This window comes from Nothoprocta perdicaria, unplaced genomic scaffold (assembly GCF_003342845.1).
Source record: "Nothoprocta perdicaria isolate Ctin4 unplaced genomic scaffold, notPer1 scaffold_123, whole genome shotgun sequence".
Taxonomy (NCBI): Eukaryota; Metazoa; Chordata; class Aves; order Tinamiformes; family Tinamidae; genus Nothoprocta; species Nothoprocta perdicaria.
The window spans coordinates 1,490,021-1,513,789 of record NW_020454350.1 but is presented as its reverse complement, the minus strand read 5'-3'; the positions used below and the strand labels follow the sequence as shown (position 1 = coordinate 1,513,789).

Here is a 23,769-nt window from a genome sequence, read left to right as displayed (position 1 = left end):
GAGAGCAGCCCCACAGAGAGGGACCTGGGTGTCATGGTGGACGACAAGTTGACCATGAGGCAGCAGTGTGCCCTGGTGGCCAAGAAGGCCAACGGGATCCTGGGGTGCATTAAGAAGAGTGTCTCCAGCAGGTCGAGGGAAGTGATCATCCCCCTCTACTCAGCCCTGGTGAGGCCACATCTGGAGTACTGCATCCAGTTCTGGGCTCCCCAGGAAAAGATGGATGTGGATCTGCTGGAGAGAGTCCAGCGCAGGGCTACCAGGATGATCAGAGGCCTGGAACATCCGCCCTATGAGCAAAGGCTGAGAGAGCTGGGCCTGTTCAGCCTGGAGAAGAGRAGGCTGAGGGGGGACCTGATCAGCGTGTATAAATACCTCAAGGGAGGCCGTGAGGAGGAGGGGGGCAGCCTCTTTTCAGTGGTGGGCAGTGATAGGACTAGAGGAAATGGCTTCAAACTGAAGCATCGGAAGTTCCACAGGAACTTAAGGAAGCATTTCTTCACTGTGARGGTGACAAAGCACTGGAACAGGTTGCCCAGAGAGGTTGTGGAGTCTCCTTCTTTGGAGATCTTTAAAACCCGCTTGGATGCAGCCCTGTGCCACGTGCTCTAGGTGACCCTGCGTATGCAGGGGGGTTGGACTGGATGACCTCTGAGGTCSCTTCCAACCTTCAGCATTCTATGATTCTATGATTCTATGAACACGCACACAATCCTGCCGAGACAGGGCTCCAAGCAAATTAAAGAGAGTGTTAGCAGGGAATGACTTAGCCTTAACCTAAGAAAGCAATAAATACACTAAAGGAAATAGTGGGCAAAGATAGGTAAAGATAATATATATATAATATTAGCTACATATTGATAATTATATAAGCTATTTTTACTAATTTAAGCTAATATTGCTAATTATATAAAGCTAATATAAATATATATTAGCTAACATATTAATATTAGTTATATCTTTTTGTTTGCGAGGTAGGAATAAACTTGAATTTCCCATACAGAAAAGAAGATGGAAAAAAAAAAAGATTGGAAAAAAAAAGGCAAGCCTTTCTTTATTTTACAGCTTATTTTACAAGCCTTTCTTTATTTTACATCCTGATAGATGGAGTAAGACAGACAGACAAGTAGGACATTCAGGGAGAAAGACAGAGGTATGATTGCTAATAACAGGACTTTAGAAACACTGAAGACATTGATTAAAGACTTAGAAGGCTCTCAAGGAGAATATAGGGATAATTTTTAGAAATAGGTTTAAATAAATCATAAGGCCAAGAACAGCAGACTTGTGCTGTCTCCAGTCCTGAGAAAGGGTATGAAGGACAGAATTTGCGCCATAGAGGTAAACCTGGAACCCAGAGACAGAAGAGTGCCTATATATTTCCTGGACTTACAAGTATGTATGGAAATCCCTATAGACAAAGAAAATAGGTGCTGATAACAATAAGTATTTTAGGAAAATATTCATATATTTTACAGTAAACAACATATACAAGTTACGGAGTTACTTCTACCTCTACCAAGATTTTTAAAATATTGCTCTTTCGATTTAAAACTTTTACTCTTCTACCTGATAAGTTATTCCTTAAACAGAAGTCCGAATTTAAAGTCTACATGTTAGCCCTACTCATTTTTTTAGCATTTTCCTACAGAGTGAATTTCTCATATATGAGTTTAATTTCTTATTCTGAAAGATAGTCTGAATAATTTTTAAGTTCTTATGAACTCTCTCCTGATCCCACACTATTGTCTTCAAAGCCATTTTTCAATTTGCTAGTTTGTACATCACTGAAAAATATATTGTCTGACCCATTTTAGGATGAAAAGCTCAAATAGGGACTGTCCACCCTATGCATTCAGGTAAAGTAAGAACAGTGGAAAAAAACATGGATTACCTTTGGTATTTTCACCAGCTGATCTCTTCCAAGAGATCCACATCCAACTCACATTTCCGAAGGATAAATTATGAAACAGAATAATTTTGAAGAAAGGACAGTTTTGGTTTATCGGTTAAGCTTTTCTTATACATAATCATCCAAAAGTTCAGAGAACTGATATAATACCAGTCTGTGCAGATGATGATTCCGCAGGCCATGCTAATGCAACTGCAAATATACCTTGATTCTTCTTGAGTAATTCTACAGTAAGTTACAGGCACAAAATTAAACTACATTTTACAGAAATAATAACAATAGCATTTGACTGAATTACTGAATGGTTAAGAGTCAGTCTCAGTAAAGTCTTCTCAAAGAGTCTTCTGACACAGAAATAGCAACGTATCACAGAAACAGACACATGTCACAAAAGGCTGCTTATTCATACCGTGTCTATCCTTACATGAATTTAACAGTGACATCTTTGAAAGGGCAAAGAACTATCAATCAATTAGAGAGGCACAGACAAAAACACTAATATTATAATAACTTATATAATAAGTTTTTATAATGATAAGTCTCTTAGGACACAAGTTGGATTTAAATTTTAAAGAATAGAGCACACTAAGACAAAATCTTAAATTGGTCTATCACAATAAGCAGTATAAAACACCAAATATTTGTATCCTTACACTTTTTTTTTTTTATCAACAAACACATTTGAAATCTATGAATAAGTATTTCAAATTATTTGAACACTAAAGAGAAAATATTTCTTCCTGTTTCTCAGAAAGTAAAGCTAGCGAGCAAGGAAAGCCATTGACAACTTTTTTAACACTGAATTTCAAATGGGAAATCATTCTTCAGAAAAAGCTGTGTATTCAATGTGGCCAGTAAGGCTGTAAGTTTTTGCTTGTTTGTTTTAAATATGTTTATTTCAGGCACCAGTACAGATTAGCATTTGACCTGCTGCAGAGCAGCTCCACAGAGAGGGAGGGTTGACACCAAGTTAACCATGAGTCAGCAGTGTGCCCTCGTGGCCAAGAAGGCCAATGGGATCCTGGCCTGCATCAGGAGTGTTGCCAGCAGGTTGAGGGAGGGGATCCTGCCCCTCTCCTCAGCTCTGGTGAGGCTGCACCTGGAGTGTTGGGTGCAGTTCTGGGCACCCCAGTATAAGAGGGACRTGTAGCTTCTAGAGAGGGTCCAGTATAGAGCTGTAAAGATGAGTAAGGAACTGGAGCATCTCTCATATGAGGAGAGACTAAGCAAGCTGGGCCTCTTTAGCCTAGAGAAGACTGAGAGATCTGATCAATATATATAAGTACCTGAAGGGAGAAAGTAAAGAGGATGGGCCAAACTTTACTCAGTGGTGGCCAGTGACAGGACAACCGGTAATGGCTACAAGTTGAAACACAGGAAGTTCCATCTGCATGTGAGGAAGAACTTCTTTCCTATGAGGATGACAGAGCCTTGGCATAGGCTGCCCAGGGAGGTTGTGGAGTCTCCCTCGCTGGAGATCTTCCAAGCCTGCCTCGATGCCACCCTGTGCCACGTGCTCTGGTTTCCCAGCTGGAGCAGGGAGGTTRGATGATATCTGTAGATTCCTGATAACCTTAACCATTCTGTGATTTTGTGATATGAGAGAAAAGCTTTGCAGCTGATTGTGCTAGCTGATTGCCTAGACTAAGAATGTCTGAATTGGTTGACAGTATGCATTTTAAATTAACAGAAATTATGATACCTTAAAATATGTGTTTTTCCTTTCATATTTATCTCTCAATAAAAATTGAAACACAAAAGAGAGACAACTGAATGATGAAAGAGTTGTTCATGGATCAAATATTTACTTTCTATATGCTCCACTACCTTTTTATCTCTTCTGTTCTTTTCTACTCTTCCTGACCTTCTTCCAAAAGTTGGTTTCAGCTAAATGTTAATTTCTCTTTAATCTGAAAATCAAGGAAAAGTAAACAAAACACCCATTTGTCTCAGAGCTGAAGAATCTTGGAAGCTTTAGATGGCTTGTTAGGTGAATATAACAGCAGGAAAAAAGAAGATGGTGATCTCTGCACTCACCCAATGGTGACACTGAAATCAGTGAAAACAACTAGGGAACTTCATGGAACAAAAATGTAATATTGGAAAACAGCTGCAGCTAGGGATTAAACTGAGCAGCATGGTGTCCCAAGGTGATATAGAGGGAACTATGGTGCTTAATGGTAAAATTAGAATATTGTTATACTAGAGTTGCATAGAAGCAGAATTTATATTGGTATCAGATAAACTGGAAGCATTCTGTTCTTAAGGACATTCATAATTCAAATTATATCTGCTGAGTTTATAGCTGCTTCACTATGATCTTTATTATTTTTAATTTAAGATTATTATTTACACTTCAGTTTATCCAATATGAATGGAAGTGGCATTAATATCTATGCCAAAGTATAGACAATAACCCATAAAGACAATCTCCAAATAAATAGAGCTCTTGACAGCTAAATTATGGAAATAGTGAGCAATGGAAATTTTGGAACATCTTTAGAATTGCATTTTACAGCTCTACACATTGTTTATCTTGCTTTTCAGTGTCAGCAAGAAAATGTTTCTTCCTTGGTAATTGTGCTCATGACAACAGGCAAAGCTTGAAAAAGTAGTGTGTCCCTTTTCCTGCGGAGCTTCAGGAATTGAAAATAGAAATGAAAACATTACAAAGTGAAAAAAAAAAGTATAGATGGGAAGTGGAAAATATCTATGAAGTTCTGCAGTGGAGATTTGTGACAAGAAAATTAATAGAAAGATTTTTATGCAGGTTCTTATTTGGAAGGCAAGAAAAAAAGCCACACTGGAATATGACTGAAGAAAATCATCTCAAGTCTCTGTCAATATTGAAAATGATGATTTGTAAATGAATAATAAAGTTCTGTGTGATTCTCAATGAATCTTTCCTCAAGCATAAACTCAGGGTAACACTGAAACTCACAAAAGAAGAATATTAGTCATATTACTTAAAAAAAGATCTCCTGAAAATAGGATAAGAAAGGACTCCAGCTACTGGTAGGAGATTCTGTGCGTAGATGTGAAATGACTGCATGACTGCAGTTTGCTGTATTTGAATGTCTGAGATTGCCTAAGAAGAGCAATATAGGCTGTCTGTACCTTAATCAGCTGGCTAAAACATGAACTGAATTTTGATAGTAATGTATTGCTATTTGGTTTATTGGTAACTATTTGCTGATCAGCATTCAAGTTGATTTAAAATAGACAGCTTAGTTGTAGCCACTTCAAGTACAATGAGATTTTAAATGTATATTTCTAAATAAGTGGCTGAACATTACTGAAAAGACTAGAGAAAGATATAGACACGATAGAATGCAATTGAATAGAAAAAGGAGTGATAGCAGAGCCATCATCACGGGACCATGCACCAGAGCTGACTCCAAACCTGCCATCATGACAATGACAGACAGCAGAGCAGAGGAATAGATGACTTGGATAGGTATTTGGGAGAAAAGGCAATATTTCCTATTCTTTTGTAATGCTTATTTCATTGTGGTATAAATTGTTAATTAAAGTATATTAAATTGGTAGAAGTGCCTCCACAGCTCCCAGACGCTGTCAATACAACCACTCCGTCTGACAAAAAGCTATCACAGAGAGCTTGAGGTATCAGCAGACTTTTCCATTGGTGAAAAAAATGTACTGTCCAGAGACTGGTTTATTACTTKCTTTTTTTTTTACAGAATTGTTCCGTACTGTTAAATAGCTGTTATTCCAATCTTCATTCCTARACTGCAGAGAGTTTGGGTAAGAGCTGGGGTGATAATGAGTTGGCAAATAACRTGTTGATCTTTCACAGCCTTTTTCCTAGGCAAATGATTCACTCTCTCTGTGCTTCAGTGCCCATCTTTTAAAGCAGTGGTGGGGAGTACTTCAGTAGTTTGTCATAGGAACTGAGACAGTAGAAGCTATAAGGCAGACAGGGTGCTATGCAAGATAACAAAATTAGAGGCATAACCTCCTAGATGAACAAATCCCAGAACCGTTTATGTGAAAACCCTCTGCAGACTGCTCTGAGAATTTATCAGCCAAAACTGATATGCACTAGTTTGAAAAATAAAAATAAAAATAAAAAAAACCTACTGAATATGCAACACAGAAATGCATAGCAACTGCGGGAAATAAAGAGAACTCCTATTATTCTAGATAGAGAAGTGTTTGGCACTGACATATAAGGGTGGTCAGTTCAGATCAGTGAAAATATTGCCTTATCCTTGCTTTATTTTTAATTATCTGTAGCTGGTCAGTGTTATTGGGCATTTGAGAGAATTTTAATGTTTGGTACTGTAGTTTAGGTGACAGTAACAAAAACCATGGATTTTCTCTTTAATCCCTTGCTCTGTGTATCTGTTAACCACATCATCAGCTAAGTTGTTCATTCTCCATGCTTTTCACAGTATTTCAACTACAAAGTGCCAATTAGACATTATTTTAACAGAAAGAGTTGCTTGTTCTAAGAAAAAAAAAATCTGTAGAGTAAAACCCACTTGTCATTATGCTGACAAGCTGGAGGATCTATTCTAAAAAGGAGAAAATGAAAATGTAGAGGAACTTCATATTTTGGAATTATTTCAGGGATGCTGTTAGTGAGCTGTCTGGTTTGAATTGGAACAAAATACCATATTCATTGTATGTTACTAGCAGTTCTCACTGAACTGTACTCCTCAGTGAGGAATCCATGGAAAGCCATCTTTTTTTGGGGAGTGGACAAGAGATAGACATTCTGACTGTCTTTTCTTTTTTAAATCATTCCTTGAAAGGTTGAAAGGTTGAGAGGTTGAAATAAAGCCTTAAGAAAAGATGAATGTAGGTTAATTCTGCACCAATTAAACCTATTATGAATCTCATAAATAAGGATTAATTTGCAAATACCAGAAAGCTTCATACACTGAACAGGCTCTGGATAAAATTTACTGGAAATTGATGCTGTACTTTAGATGATGCAAATTATAATTTGTAATCTTCTAATACCCCAAACATATTAATTAAAAAAATGTATTAGCTTAGTATCTTTAAAAGGATTTATTACAACAGAAACTAAAATACAATTTGAGAATAAAGTCCATCTCAATCTAAAAGAAAACTCATTTCTTTTGAAAAATGAGTGAAATGTAACTTTTGAGAGTTACATTTTCAAAATGTTCACTAAGGCCTTTTGGAGAGTGAGAGGTTCTCAATTATGTACAGCAAATCTCCACAGGGTTAATACAATTTTCATCTGTAGAACTCTTTTCTGACAATAAGAGACTTCTGAAAAAGCAATATCCTGGTCAAGAATTGCAGAAAAAAACAAGAGGTCAGATTTCTTAAATGGGATTGTTTTCTTTTTATATGCTGCCTAAATGTCTTATCAATAATTTTTATTTTTCCCATTGTGCTTCCCTAGAGCTGGGATATCCACTGTCTGAGGACTCTTTAATCTTGAGAATATATATGACACTTTGTTAACAAGAAGTTGGGTCAGGTCTACTGATCAGAGAGAAAGTCCCTTTTCATTATTTCCCTTAGATGAATCCCTTTTTACCTTAGTGCCTCATGCCTAAACATCTTCCAACAAAGAGAATAGATGAAAGTAATCAAACTACTCAGATAATCTTTACATCTTTGAAAAAAATATTTTTGTGGTATTTAAAGGGTATTAACATTTTAAACCCAAGAATCAAGAAAGACATAAATTCCAGAGACAGGTACTGTGGGTTACCTTTTTTCTTTTTGTTTGTTTGATTTCATGTGATCAAGACAGACACGCTCTGTATACTACACAGAATGTAACTCTCTGACACTGTTACTCAATGATCAGATGAATCACTGAATCACAGAATGGTTGAGGTTGTCAGGGACCTCTAGAGATCATCTAGTCCAAACCCCATGGTCAAGCAGGGACACCCAGAGCACGTGACCCTGGCTGGCATCCAGGTGGGTTTTGAAGACCTCCAGAGAATGAGACTCCACAACCTCCCTGGGCAGCCTGTGCCAGGGCTCTGTCACCCTCACAGGAAAGAAGTTCTTCCTCACATGCAGATGGAACTTCCTATGTTTCAATATATACCCATTACCCCTTCCTATTCCTAGTCCTATCACTGGCCACCACTGAGAAGACTTTGGCCCCTTCCTCCCGACATTCTCTCCTCAGATATTTGTACATGTTGATAAGATCCCCTCTGAACTTTCTCTTCTCCAGGCTAAAAAGGCCCAGCTTGCTTTCCTCGTACAATAGGTGCTGCAGTCCCTTAATCATCTTTGTTGCTCTACACTGGACCATCTCCAGAAGCTCCACATCCCTCTTGTCCTGGGGAGCCCAGAACTGCACACAGTACTCCAGGTGAGGCCTCACCAGAGCTGAGTAGAAGGGCAGAATCACCTCCCTTGACCTGCTGGCAACACTCCTCCTGATGCAGGCCAGGATCCCATTGGCCTTCTTGGCCACAAGGGCACTGCTGACTCATGGTTAACTTGGTGTCAACCAGGACTCTCAGGTCCCTCTCCGTAGAACTGCTCTCTAGCAGGTCAACCCCTAATTTGTACTGATGCCTGCGGTTATTCCTCCCCAGGTGCAGGACCCTGCACTTGTCCTTGTTGAACCTCATGTGTTCAGTAATCTCGGGGCTGAAAAATTTGGAGTTTTCTTGCTTTTACAAGTTATCAAAATAGTCAAAAAAGCGACATCTTTAGTTTTGACTGTCTGCTTAGAAACGTTCCGAGTAGCAGCCTGAACTGATTTAACAGGTAAAATAGCAGACCACCTTGCTAAAGCTATCATTTTATAGCCCACCAACAAGTTAAGAAATGAATATAAAGAAAAAAAGGACTTTTCATCACTGAAATACTTAAGCTTTTCTTTGTTGACATTCTGTATATGTACAAGATGCTACATGAAAGTGAGCATATTTCCTCATCCTGTGGCGTTAAAGTGAGAATTTGGATTAGTTACACCAGTACAGCTATGGTACTGACCTGCTATTGACTATCTTCTACTTCACTTACATTCATACTGCTCCTAAAATATAGATCCAGTTTCAAAAGTAAACTGCTGAGCCTATCTTTTTAAACATAAATGAAAGCACATTTAAATCCACAGCATAGTAAAATCTAATCTTTTAACACAACAGCAGCAAAAAGCAGTCTATTAGATAGTGTTCGTCCGTGTGAACTGAAATTCCTTTCAGCAAATGTTATTTAAAGTCCAAAGGGCAGTCTTCTACCTACATCCCTACCAATTTTTTCACAGCATCTTCCAAAAGTAAGGAAAACTCTCAAATAAAATAGCAGATAGCAAAGTTTACAGAGGTCATTCTTATGGAGGTAGTATCCAGTAGTGAAAGAAGTGGATATAAAAAGATTCCCAAAGGCTACCCCCGTGTGACATTCAAATACTTATCAGTAATCTTCCATGAGAGTCTTTAAGAGAAAAAGTTGTAATAATATGTTCTTGCTCCAGATATTTTTGAACATAGAGATGTTTCAGAAAACACTGAAGAGATCTGCAGAGAGGATTACTCAAAAGGYAGCCAGGACGAAAAATCTTTTTTAGCAAGGTGAAGCTGCACAAACAGCAAGCATCCCTTAAAAATAAAACTAYTTAGTAAAACTTTGTAGCGCACAAAATTTTAATAATATTACAGACTTATCACAGCAAATGCTAAGGAGAGTATATGCTGATATTTGTGACACAGAAAACATTTCATGAAAGTATCCCTATGAAATATTGCTGTACCACAAAAGACTCATGTTTCACTTAGCATTGACTTATCTGTCATAATGATAATGAAACCATCAATGAAACTTAGCATTAATTTAGGGTTTAGGTGGATTGTATCACTCTGTAAAATATTATTTAGTCACGTTGTCATTTGAATCTTGACCTGGACTGTCGCAAAATATTTCTACAAAGCCCATTTAGCAATTTTACTAATGCTCTTTTAAATTTTCTGTTTTCAATCTGTACCCTTTGGGCTTGTTTCCATGCTTTTAGTTTTTAGTTTTTAAAAAATTTTAGTTTTCAGTGGGTTTCTCATTTATTTAACTTCATCAGACAAATATGCTTGCTTTAATTAACAGTGTCTACTAGGCAGCCCAATGAATATGTTGTTTTTCCTTTGTCTCCTTTTCGATTTATTGCCTTCTTGGCCTTCTACATTACAGCAAGATTTTATTCCCTCTTCTTACCATGAGGAAGATTAGCAACAAACCCTTGTTTCTTGGTATTTCATGAGGTCACTAATAATGTAGTCACTATTATCTAATGACTCAGACATAATGTTTTTAATAAACTCTTTTGACTTTCAATTGAACTGACAGCAAAATTTGTGTGTGTCTGATTTTTAAGCAACAATCCGGAGAATAAATTGTGCAATCACCAAGAAGCTGGTTTATTAAAGGTTGACCTGACCTACTGTTTGTTCTACTTAGGTGCAAAGTTTCCCATAATGATCATTTTGTGAGATGCTAGCATCCCCCTGATGTAGTATTTTCTGTATCTTCTGAATGTTTTTGATCTTTCTGATCAAAACGCAATGGTAGCTTACTTATATTCCTGCAGCTTGAAAGAACTGGATGAGTACCATCACTTTTTTCTCCCAACTGTAAGAACTTCTTTATACACATGAGCTTCCCAAATAAAATAGATATTTTGCCCTCCCTGCTTGAGATACAAACGGATTATATGGTACTTAATTAGCAGCATTTCTTTTCAGTAAGAACTATTTAAGGATGGAAAATGTTTCCTACAAATACCTTTTCCAAGTTTAAAGTTTATTTGCTTCAGTCAGGCTGAGTTTATTTTCATGATTACATTTCAGCATATACAGTGTCAGAATATCCAAGAAACAATCATTCTGCTTCTTCTATCGGAAATAGTTGCAGAAAATACATTCTGTAGTTTAGTTTAGAAAATATATTTTGTATTTTCTAATTTATTTGTACCACAAATGTAAGTTTAAGAGGCTAGTCTTAGAAAAAATGAATAGGTGTAATATCTACATCTGATTATTTATATACCTAATTCAGTTTTAAAATTAACATAAATCTGTGTTGAATTTTGCCAATAGTGTATTCAATAACTGAAAACATTGAAAACTGCCTAGATAAAAACTACAGAACGTACATTCACACTCATTATTTTCCATGGAAGACTCCTGAATCAAGGAAAAAACTGAGGAAAATCATTATGTGTCTTTGAACAATATGTTAGCAAATAAAAATCTTGCCAGTGCTACACTTGAAACAGAATCAGTATCCTGATTCACAGTATCCTGGGACAGAAAACAGCAAAGCTGCTACTATATGTTCAGGATCCACATTTGCTTAATTGCCCTTATGGTATTTTGGGGAGTTAACTCTAAATTATTACATAGAAGATCATTACTTACATCCAAAAAAAAAAAAAAAAAAAAAAATTGCTCAAAAAATCTTCTAGAGTTCCTAAGCATGACTACTTGCCTTCTTCTGTACCTCTACATTTTAGGTGCAATGCAGTAAACCATCACATAAGTAGAACTCAGGTAAAGTGTTGAATAATTTGTCTTAGTACAGAGACAAAAGTACTTCCTGAGGGTACTTCCTTTATAGGGGGTAGTCTTGGTAGGAATCTGACTTCACGGACCGCAAGAGCTTTGTGCCTTACAGGTTGTCCTGAAACTATAATTGCCATTCCATTTCATCCTCCTTTTAATAAATAGATCTTTTTATCATTATTATTGGGAATAGGTTGAAGTCAAGAAGTATTTTTTTTAATAATAAWAATTCCTGTACTGATTTTGAGTATATACTTGCGCTCACTTTAAAGACAACGAAAAGCTGGACAATAAACTGGATTAGGTTAACAAAGCAACTTAATCTCAAAAAAAAGTTATTAAATACTTTTAAGAAACCTTTTCTTTTACTGTGAACGACAGTTTCCTCAGGAAAAAGAACTGAAAACTGATCATCTCACAGGATTTATTAGAAGTATTTCATTAAACGTTTCCTCACCAAAAAGTGTTGCCAAATCTYTAGGTATACTAAGCCTGCCTTTAAAAGGTAAAGAAGTAGCTAAGAGAACACAGTTCCAGAACTGTAGCTTCCCTGTTGTTCTTGGCTTTACACATTTCTAAGCTACGGCTGATGTTTGATAAAATTCTGAAATGAACATAAGACAAATGAACTACTGCATACTTTTATGCATTGCTTTGAATGTTTTGAATTTAAAAACATAGAAGATACTAAATTGCAACATGCAATTGAAATCCTTCAATAGAGAMTTTCAGGGCTACTTGTCATATACAGCATTAAGCAGATCCCACYAGGGCTGTCGAAGCTGTTGGCAATTTCTAGTCTTAAAAAAGGCATAGATTAACTCATCTGTACTCTCTGGGGCCTAATGGTTTGGCAGACTAATGATGCTGCAAGWCTCTCAGACATAAGGTAATTGCCTTTTTCTCTTTTTTTAATATATATCAGCAATTATGTGTTAAGTAATGTACCAGTAATAATCTATCCTTTTCTCCCAGACTTAATGTGTCCAGGTATTATCCTGTACAAGATTCTCTTTGCTCTTAAAGGTTGCAGATTTGCTTTATGTCAAATTGACATCCTTATTCTTTTCAGCTAATATATTCTGTTCTGTAGTAGGGCCATATGAGCCCCTACTATGTTCACTATTAGTCATTTTTTACCCTTATGTGTAAGAGGAAACACTGTAACAAACTATATTAACTTGAGGGAAAATATTAATAACACTGTTGTTGTCCACTCCATAATTTTGCTTTCTGTGCAACAAAAGTCTGCTTTAAGAGTGCAATGAATGGGCCCTTATAAGAAAACTCATTGTCACAGTGCAGTCTCCCACTATCACAGTCTGAAAAGAAACAAATCCTCTTCTGGATTAAAACCTTCTCTCATGTATTGAATCTTCTCTTTATGCTCAAGGCTGGAAAACTTGATCATTCTTCAATGTAGATGCTTTTTTACTTTCCACTTTTCCTTTGTCTATAAGATTGACTAGTAAAACCTACAAAGCTACACAAAGATTCTCCCTTTCTCGGAACAAAGTACAGAACAGGAAAATACAACAGGTCCAAAAGATCCAAATAGGCAAATGAAATTACAGACTTCTATCCCTCAGACATGACTTTACTTCRAAGGTTTTTTTCTATCTGTTTATGTCATTACCTAGCTCCATTAGACATTCCTTTACCTTCTTGCCATAGCAATGAAGAAAAAAAAAGGAATTTTAAATGCCATCTCTGTGGCATCTGACTATCCCAGCTAGGCTTGATTCATCYGTTGGATTACCCTGTTGGGCAAAGATAGTGACATTCAGAACAACTTTTTGTGATTCTTATATAGTCCTTGAATGCTTTCTAGAGATGTTAAGAAAATAGGAGAATGAGATTACTAAGCTTTTCTAGAGACTACTGGGCTTTTCCATACAGGGGGAACCAGAAAAGATCCGTGCATTCAATGGAAGTGCTTTTCTCCTCTTATTTCAAACCCATAGCAGATTGAAGAATATGTGCTGAGTCTATTGGCACACCTGGAGTCTCTTTGTGGAAGGAACAGGGAGAAATTGAGCTTCTGGCAGAGTCCATTCTAGAATGAAGATCACCTCTTCCCAGACTCCTTACTTAGACAAACTGAGGGATGTTTCCACTGCCCAGCCTTATGATAGCACTGCTAAAAACACATTCACATCTCAGCTACTTCACTGGTTAATCTTCATTCTGACTGAAATCGCTCTTTTCTTACTCTCAGCATAACACTGTTAAGCAGACCATTTATCAGTATGGTCATTTCACAATGAAAATTCAGTTTATTATCTTTTGAAGAGGTTCTGTCTATTCAGTTACCCATTGCCATAGCAGATGATTTACCAGCTTAGTCACTGGTTATTGGTTTGTTGATTACTGGTTTAAGTTTACAAGCAAAAATGAATAAATGTTCTTTTAGAAGTTTTATTAAAATATTAATCCCTCTGGAGATGCTAAACTTCACTTTCCCATCCTCCATCCACCTCACTCATGTGTTGTATATAATTTGAAATATTTTCCAAGGCCTAAAGCCACACAATCACCTTTTCCCCACCACCTCCTCCTCCTACTACTGCCTCAGATTCCCTGTAACTTTTCAGAGTTCAAGGACACTCATTCACTGTTTTCCCATCTTTCTAAAACTGATTTCCTCTTCTCCCTGAGCCACTGCATCATTTCTTTAAATCTCACCTTAAAATCTCCCTGCTCTCTTTAAACTATGATTCACTATCCCTGGAAAACATTTTTGTGATATCCTTTATGAAGCATGCACTATAAAGATGAAATTTATTGTAGTCTTGTTGAAGCAAGCTATACTTGAGGAACTAATGTGACCAAGGATTAAGGATCCTACAGTCCTACAGAGTCCACTCAAAACAGCTTGACCCTTGCAGAAACCCTTGAAGTCTGAGTTTTCACTTTCATTCACCTGTAAACCTGTAAACTATATTCTTGTAGGCTTATAGGATGTGGTCTTAAGATTTTCTTTTGCCTTAGAACTTTGCCTTACTTACTTATCAGACATTCCTGAGTTTTGTCAGGTTTCATCAAGATGCCTATTCTAGGTCCATCAAATGTGAAAAGGAAAAATTTGTAGTTCCCTTATGTCTCCCTCCAATGACTAGTTAGTGCCATTTCCCCAATCCTGACTTCAGCTATTCTCCAAAAAGAACAGAAGAGGATGAAAATTTTGTCACCTTTTTCTTATCTAATTAGTTTGTTATAGATAGGACTTTGTTTATTAAAAAACAACAAATAAAAAAAAAAACAATTGAACAAAAGGATGCAGGGAAGCGAATTCACGGAGCCAGATGGGCTACACAGGGCGGGTGAGGGGGAGCTCTAAGAAAAGATAATGTGTGAAATTAGTAGGATGGTGTGGTACAAATGGCAGCATCCAGAAAACTCATGTGAACAGTACCTATTTATATGGTTAGTATTCCTCCTCATTCACGATGCACTCATCATTGTAGCACATAATTTTCTGTACTTCAATTGCAAAGGCCATTTAAATCTAGCCCTTTTGCTTAGCTCATCTAAGCATTTTATGACCATTTTYCTTAGAATGTTATACTCTCTGAAAACTATAATAAAAAACAGCTTTTAAAAGTCTTGAATTTGAAAACATAGATATTTCAAGATTTTATCTAAAGTATTTTTAAAACTACACTTTTTATTCTTTTTTTTTACTGACATTTGCTTGATTTTTTTTCCTTTTTTTTTTTTTTTTTTAAGTTCAAAACTTTTGTAATGGTCATAACACTAGAAACGAAATAACTAAATTCACTTTCACATGACTCCAAGAATTCAGACTTAAAGGAAATGCTCCAAATATTTAAGACTTGAAAGATTTTTGCAACATATTTCTAAATTATTTGTGTATGCACAAACGCAACACATGTGAGCACTGATTTTCGACATATAGAAGATCAGAGCAGTAGAAACACAGACACAAATATTAATGTATTACCATTAACATCATACTGCTAGATTTCATATGGTGTCACAAAGGTACAAGGGATACCTTTATATCTCCCATGTGGTTGTTTAGTATAACAGGGTGCACTGCAGTGATGCAGACTTTGCAGAAGTGAGTATGGATTTTTTTTTAATCTATGGATTAGAATTAATTCATTATTCTTTGACATGAAAAAATGGTGGTGTATGGGCCAATTTTTAGAGTGCTCTCTACATATAAGAAGTCTACAGACTTTACCTGAATTAGCAGTCAATACTAATGAAAATATTGCTATAGAAATAAATTTCTAACAAAAGGAGTTCTGAACAATGGTTTTGAGGCTTAATAGCTATTCTTTCTTTTTAGACCTTGTAAGGGGAAGAAAATATCCAAAAAACTCCAGCATAAATCCAGACATTCATTTACACCATAAAATACTAAAGGATATAGCAGTTCTAAGTCTGTGGGTGAGAGGCAGCTGGATGTGGAAAAGAAACATAAAAATATAAAGATCCATATATAAATCCTTATTTTTATTCTGGGACTATCAGTCTATAACTATCATAACCTTATTTCTAACCRTACATCTATACTTTATTTTTAACTCAGACTATAATTTCCTGCAYTGAAGAAGAAATGCTTACTTGTTCACAACAAAGCACTCTACCAACACTGGTTAATAACAATGATGAATAAGTAAAATAAATTATGGATCTGTTGGAGAGGGCCAGTATACCTAAGTTATTGTTAACATTTATTGTAGCTCTATTTCCCTGTCACTGAGAAATTTGTCATTCTCTGAAATTACTTTGCAKCTTTAAAATGTACATTTTCATGTAGTTTGTGATCATACTGATTTCTAACTGTTGTAGGTTGTTACCATTTAATTACTGAAGGTGCCCCAAAAGCATAATAAGTGTATCCACTTATTGCTTAAATCCACTTAAAATATGTATAGGAGTAGCTTAAATCAAACTATGATTTCTATTTCATTCATAAGCAAAAGAGTAAAGAGTTTAGAAACCTTTTCTTTCCCCCCATGCCCATCAAAATAAATAAATAAGTAAAATGAATACTCACTCCTGTTATGTATCGAGGTCTATACTGGATGGTTCCAAATAAGCCAAGTATGACTATAATAATGTGTATAAAATTTGCCAGGATGGGTGCCCACTGATAACCAAGGAAGTCAAATATCTGTCTCTCAAGCACAGAAACCTGTAATTAAAAAGCAAAAGAATAAATAGATTAGAATAGATAGGAAGACCTCTATTAGGATATTTCCCCAACTCATACCTAAGGTAATTCYGTAAAATATATACTCAAAATAGATATATTTCAATTTTATATAAATATATTCACTCAAAATATATATTTCAGTCAGCAATAAAATGATACGAGTTTGCAATGTTTCACCTTTTGTTTTAATGAGAGCAGCATTTCCCACTGAGAGTTTACTGAGTTATATTCATTTATTCTTGTGGTCAATTCTACCTAGAGAGTAAACTCTGTTCTCTAAAATGCCATTCTTATAGCAGGAGAAATACAAATCATTTTATTATGTATACCAACAAATCCAGTAACCTCCTAGTGCCGAAAATATGTGCTGGGCTTATGACAGACATCTCCTCAGCTACTTTGCTTCCATCCACAAACTCCATCCTTCAGCCTACTCCTATCTGCTTCCATCAATTTCTCTACCTTTTGACTTTCCCCTCTATTCCAGCTATTCTGTCAGTAGGCTTTCAACTTTACTCAAATGCATACTACTTTTTGAGCTTGTTCTACTGAGAATCAGTTCAGTTTGCCTCCTCACACTGCTGCAGACAACATACCAAGTATAAGTTATTATCCAAGGCTAAAGATTCTTCATTCTTAGATGTGAGTTATGGTACAATCTTGGGCTGTGGAAGAGTAATTTCAAGAAAGACTGTTCCAAGCAGATTAGAATATATATAAAGGATGTTGCAAGCAGATTATATATATTTCTAATAGTGTCAGTAGAAATCATTTCAGAATTGAAACAGTGGATTTCCCTTAACTGATACTCAACTACTATATCAAAATGCAGTAACCAGCCCATAGGCAGAATGATGTTTTTTAGATCATACTAATATTAAGGGGAAGATTAGAAGGTGATTCAACAGTGAGGTGAAGTTAACCAGAAAGGGCAAGGAGTTTCTTTGTATTCCAATCACAATTTCACTAACTGGAACTGTAAGCAAACGAGTTTCATGAAAACACATAATAGTAATGGTAATAATAATAATAAAGAACAGAGAAAAGAAAGAGAAAGCAGACTATTCATATATAAAGTATCATTAAATAACAGATGACTACTTGGTTTATTTTACACAGCAGATTAATTAAATCAGATTTAAATCTCACAGATTTCTTCACTCATTTAGAAGTTACCACCTCCTCTGGAGATCAAGCACTACATGGATAACTAACCACATGTTCACCATGAGACATAGCTAAGATAGAATTTTTCARTTTCATGTAGCAGTCCACTGTCACATCAACAATTTCTTTTTGTATTTAACTAAGAATATTTGCCATTAAAAAGCAGCCTACACTTGCACCATCAATGCAAATGCAAAACAAGAGTGTTAATAATACTGTACTTACTGGCATATGTTGCACTTTAAGATAAAGATTCTCAAAATAACCCTAAGGAAGTTTGTCAGCCATATCCTATTGACTTTCAGACAGATTGAAATTCAGAGTTTCATGTCAACCACTAAATTCTCTCTACAAAAAAAAAAAAAGATAGCCTTTATACAATATAGTCAGCTCAGGCTTGGTATTTTGCCTAGTCTTTTACTTAACAGATTTATTGACACAAAGAGATCCTTGTCCTACATCATCCAGCATCCTAATGAATTGATTTGTGACATTATATACTTCACCTTTAGGAAAGCAACATTAGACAGGAATTTCCCAAGTCCCAAGCCATAATACTGTAACTGTAACAATGGGTTGAAGAAAGGGTAGCAAGACTAAGCTGTATTCTGGATGTCATGATATCGCAGTCTCCCTACAATTATAAGATTATTGCTAAAAATATCTCCTTAACTATTAACCTAGCCATTTATATATACATATATAAAACAACAACAACAACAAAAGTTGTGGCATGAGCTGTATTATGCAGGTCTGTGTGAAATCTTTTATGGGCATCAGCAAAATGCTTGCTACATGTAAGGTGCTGTTAAACACATAACAAAAGCAGAATTCTCATTTTGATCTCTTATTTTCATTAACCGAGCAAAGGGTAAATGAGAACAGCAAAGAAGTAGCAAAGAGTCTAGACTGTACAAGCCTCTGCTGTCTTAACAGTGGGAATCCCATAAGCAAAAATGCAAGGGATGAGGCAAATCATTCAAACAGCAGGAAATCATGCAGCTAAATGTGCCAGTTGTAAAGGAAAATTGCGGTATGGTAGTTAATTATATTTAAAAAAAGTAGGAAACATACTATTCCTTCTGCAACTTTARGCTAAAATGAAATTGTAGTGTCATGCATCAAGTTTGCTTTTGTTTTCCTTCTGTTAGTGTGCAGTCCAATAGATCCTGCAAAACTTTTTTATGAGGCTGTGGTGGATAAATGGGTATTCTGTGTGAAATCTTCACCTCCTACGAGTCCATGTACTTTCTTTTTCTTCTTCTTTCCCTACTGCCAGTGATTGCTTCAGTACTGCATGATGACTCCCCCAGACTCTGTGGATGTGTCAAAATGGGGGATCAGGTGGAGGGGACAAACAGAGCACCCTGTCTGCCCACATTTATAATGTCCTGCTGGTAGAAAGCAGCAARGGAGGGGGGAAGAATCTGCCACGCAGAATAAGGAGACAAGTCTGTACGAYCTCTCTCCCCCGAGTTGACTCTGCACTTGCCATAGGCAGAGCTGCTCTTAGACTTGCTCCCGTATCCAAAGGCGCCAGTGGTGGCTGGGTACRTGAAATGGCAGCGTTCTGGCAGGCTGCACAGAGATAAAATGCTGCTGAAACGCAGCCGCTGTCCCTTAGAAGATCAGACTCCCGCAGCAAGGTGCATCACAGATTTATCAAACGGAAAATATAGGGCAGAACTAGATCTTTATTCCCGCTTCCTGAGGAGATGAAGGTGGAGAGGAAAAATACCCCCTAAAATAATATAGACTTACTACATATCGTCACNAAAAAAAAAAAAAAAAAAAAAAAAAAAAAAAATTCTCATTCAGTCTATCTCTATGCTTCCAAAGAGGAAAAAGCAAAAAGTAGGACAAAGTACTGACAAGAATCTATTAAAAACAGTATTATGCGGCTCCCTCCTCTTCCACAGATGCCAGATTCACAAGGGATTTCCTTACATACCAATAGAAAATGAAAACTTGCTGTTAAAAGATTTTTTTCCCTTTTACTTTAGAAACTTTTAATTTTCTGTTAAACCTTTTCTCCAAATGAGACACACCAGCTGCAAATATTTAATGATGTTTCAACTTTCAACCACATTACAAAGAAAAAGGAAAGGAYTGACAAAGAAATATTCTTATTTGAAGATTAGGAATAGGCAGAGAAATGCTCATTTTCTCTCTTCCTCTTCTRGAAACCAGAGCTTAAAAATGAGAAAAAGAAACATGAAAAATGGATGCTTTGAATGGAAAAGTAGACCATGAGAAGACAAAAAATAAATGTCTTAATTCAGTTAAATTTTAATAAAGCAGTCAGGCATGAGACAATCAAAATACAAAATATTTCAAATGTTTCAAAATACAGCATTGTGGAGTCTCAGTTTCTGATGCTAGAAAATAAAAATCCACTGCATCAGATTTCTAGTAAATAAAATACGATGTAGAGATTATTTTATCCAACCACTGATAAAATTATAGAAAAGTTAAGTTTAACTACAGTGAAATGTTTTTCCTACTGCATAGCTTTTTACTAGACTTCTGCTAAATAATTTAAAAATAAATACAAAATAAAACCAGCCTGTATGCTGTCCAGTTGCAATAGCTCAAGTTATTTCCAGATTCTTGTCAGAGGTGGGCTGTTAATAGGTTAACAGTGTTACTGACCTTGTGGGATCTAAGAATTGAATTTCCACGGCATAAAGAAAACCATTTTCAGACAATTCTTAAAGTATATGATTGGACTAAAATTTCAGGCAGGAACCACAGAGGAAAAGACAGTCAAAAGATGATTTATAACACAAACTCCAAAATGGAATATGACAAAGTGCCTTTCCTCAGAAAGCTCCCTGAGATGAAACTCAACCAAGACTATCTCCCAATAAAACAGAATCAAAATTTTTCATCAATATAAATTAAACTGCATGTAGGTGCACATGCGTGTGGGCACATGGGCGCACGCGCACGCGCACACGCACACACACACACAGTTTGTTATATATCTATATGGTGCCTTAAATTTAGAGTATACAGCCAAAACTCATAGCATTTTAGATACTGCTGCCAGCAAGCCTGGTGGATGTTACTATATCAGGAGCAAGAAAGGGCAAGAAAATGGCATCTGCCACCYGACTTCAAAACCTACAGCATCAAAACTGCCAAGAAACCTGCCAAATAACTTGCCAAAAGCATCTTGGTGCAGCTGAGATGCCAAAAGCATCTCAGTGCAGCTCGACAGAGGCATGTGCTCCAGGCTGCTGATTCAGGGAAGACTCAAGGCAGGTGCGGGATCACATCAAATGATCCTGCACCCACGGGGTCACATTGAAATGATGAACTCACCAGCTAAGGCACTTCACCAGGCTTTCAGCCCACCCTAGACAGGGAAAAGAGTGTGAAATTATAGTAAAGGACATCTAAGCAACAGGCCTCTGCCTTGCGACTAATGCAGGCTGAGACTGAGCTGCAGAAATTAAGCTGTAATCAGTAACTCATTAGGTCTCCTCAACTAAGYCACACTGCATCAGGTGCACACAGCTTCTAATCATTGATTGGCTTGTGGGTTTTTTAAGGCTTTTTTTTTTTTTTTTTCATGACTTTAATTTCTTGGTTCTATAGCAAATGCAGCAGGATGCGAGGAAAAAAAAAAAAAAAAAAAAAAAAAAAAAAAAAAAAAAAAAAAAAAAAAAAAAAAAAAAAAAAAAGCCCTGTAAATATAAAAATATCTGGGGCCTCTGCCTTATGAAAGGATGCTGATGTTTACATGTGTCACACACAACTGCCCCAGCTGACCCTCCCTCAACATATCATTCTGAGGCAGATTCCATATAGTTACACCATTTCTTATATATGTTTATCTAAATTTTCATCAAAATTGCCAATACCAATTGCCTCTAAAAGATAGGGGGCCCAGTTATACAATTCTTTCACAACCATTATGCACCTGAAAAACAGGATTAATAATAACATTTTGAAAGTCAAATCAATGCAATATATACATGTGTATATTGTGTGTATTTCTGTGTGGGTGAAGTCCTTTACTGCAAGACAGAAAGGGAAAGAAAAGGAAGATTTAAACACTTTTTTTTGTAGGGAAAAGGGCAAAAGTAAAATTCTATGAAGAGCTATGGACACAGTGGTGTTCTTGCCACATCCAATAAAAACTGAACACAAGTACAAGAAACTCAATAAATAAGAAGGATTTAATTTCCTCTTGTCTACCAGTTCCTTAAAGGAATCACAAATAAAATACTAAACCCCTGTCCTTAATCCCCTTGATGCTGCTAAGAGAAGGAACAGGCCTTCACTGTACTTGGTGAAAGGATAATCACAGTTTTTAAAAATGATATATATGACCACATCCCTGCATCATGCTGTGTACATGTGGATTTCTGCTGTGACCTACTGAAAACAATTTGTGAAGCTGACAATTGGTTTAAATAAAAATGATTTTACTGCATTGAAAAATATTCAGGATATTATGTTCATGATTTAAAGACATTTAGACTTCATCATATATACATATATATATATGGGCAAACTCAATGTCTCTAACAATAACAAAATCAAAATCTTGTCTTCCAAGGGATTCCCTGARAAGGTTACCCTAAGTGTGTGCAGCTGGAAATAAAAAAAGCAGGAAATTGATGCCAAAATTCTTGATCAACAAGTCCTATTCTTGCAAAAAAATTGTGCCTCCACACAAATTTCAAAACACTAATATCCATGAAAGACATAAATGATAGAAAAAAAATGGGAAAAATCTCTGATTTTATGCTAAATAGTTTACTATTTTTATATTGTTTCCCCAAATGACTTCAGTATAATCTTATAGGAATCATATTGCTTAAAATGATTGTTAAAAATGTACTTAAATAGCAGTGCTTTTGTACATTCAAGTAGAACATGTAAAATTTGAAACCCGAAGCAAATACTTGAGTTCATGGGAACAATGTATGTAGTTACACAGAGTTTATAGAGCTAATTATATTTCTACGATCTACACTTTTTAAAATTATTGTACAAAATCAAATATACATTTTATAATAGTGTTGAACAGAAGGCAAACAGGATACATGAAACATAGTAGATTTCAATACTGTTATAACCACAAGAGTGTTTCAGCTCATTCACTTGCTTTCAGAACAAAGTTTTAGAAATAAGCTTAGTGTAAGTGCAGACTTGGTCCTATGACTTGCTTGCTTGAATGGAGTAGGGGTCTTAAATTCATAGTATAATTTAGATTGGAAATCTAAACAGTATCTTACAGCATTTTTGTATGTTTGTGTATGTATGTGTGTTTTAAAACTACATAGTTTTTTTCTTTCCATCTGGCATACAGTAACAAGACTTCAATACATATCAGAACCACATCATTTTGCATGCCTGAAAGAAAATTTGGAAAGTCAATCATGTGTAAATTGTGTTTTACATTAATATATCATAAAGCTAATATTTCAACTAGAGAATTAATTTAAGGAATAATAACTTAGAGGTGCTATTCTAAAGAGAATTAATCCCTATACAGTATTTGATTTCCTGTTCATGAACACTTGTAATAACAATCCGTGCATGATTTTAATAATTTTACACCCCAGCAATAACAGGAATATAAAGATTGAATGTGCAGAAAAGTGGTTCAGACTCAAACTAATAAAGCAGGTCAACGTACAAATTCTCCTTCTACCTTAAGAACAAGATGATGTTACAACATAAAATACCCAGCATGTATAGGATGTTCAAGTTAGAAGTGTTTCATAAAACCAGCACAAGTATTTTGGGGGAAACACTAGAACACATAAACACTGCTTAAAAATATATATAAAAAAAAGTTAAGAAAATATGAATAATAGAGGATAGAATATATAAGAACAGTTTAAAATACTTGCTCAGCTGTGCTCTACAGAGAACTGATTGCAAACTTCAGTCCCTCCATCTGTGCTGGTGCTTTTTATTTTTAGGTGGCCAGATTTCCAGAACTGGTG

At 35.9% G+C, this 23,769-nt stretch overlaps 1 protein-coding gene across 1 annotated transcript in view; it reads right to left on the bottom strand.

The window, feature by feature from the left end:
* Positions 1 to 16,606, bottom strand: part of NKAIN2 (sodium/potassium transporting ATPase interacting 2) — a 280,639-nt gene extending 264,033 nt beyond the window's left edge. Inside the window, exon 1 of the mRNA XM_026054594.1 lies at positions 16,475 to 16,606. The gene's annotated coding sequence lies outside the window, so the exon portion shown is untranslated. The remainder of the gene's footprint in view (positions 1 to 16,474) is intronic.
* Positions 16,607 to 23,769: the final 7,163 nt, after the last annotated feature.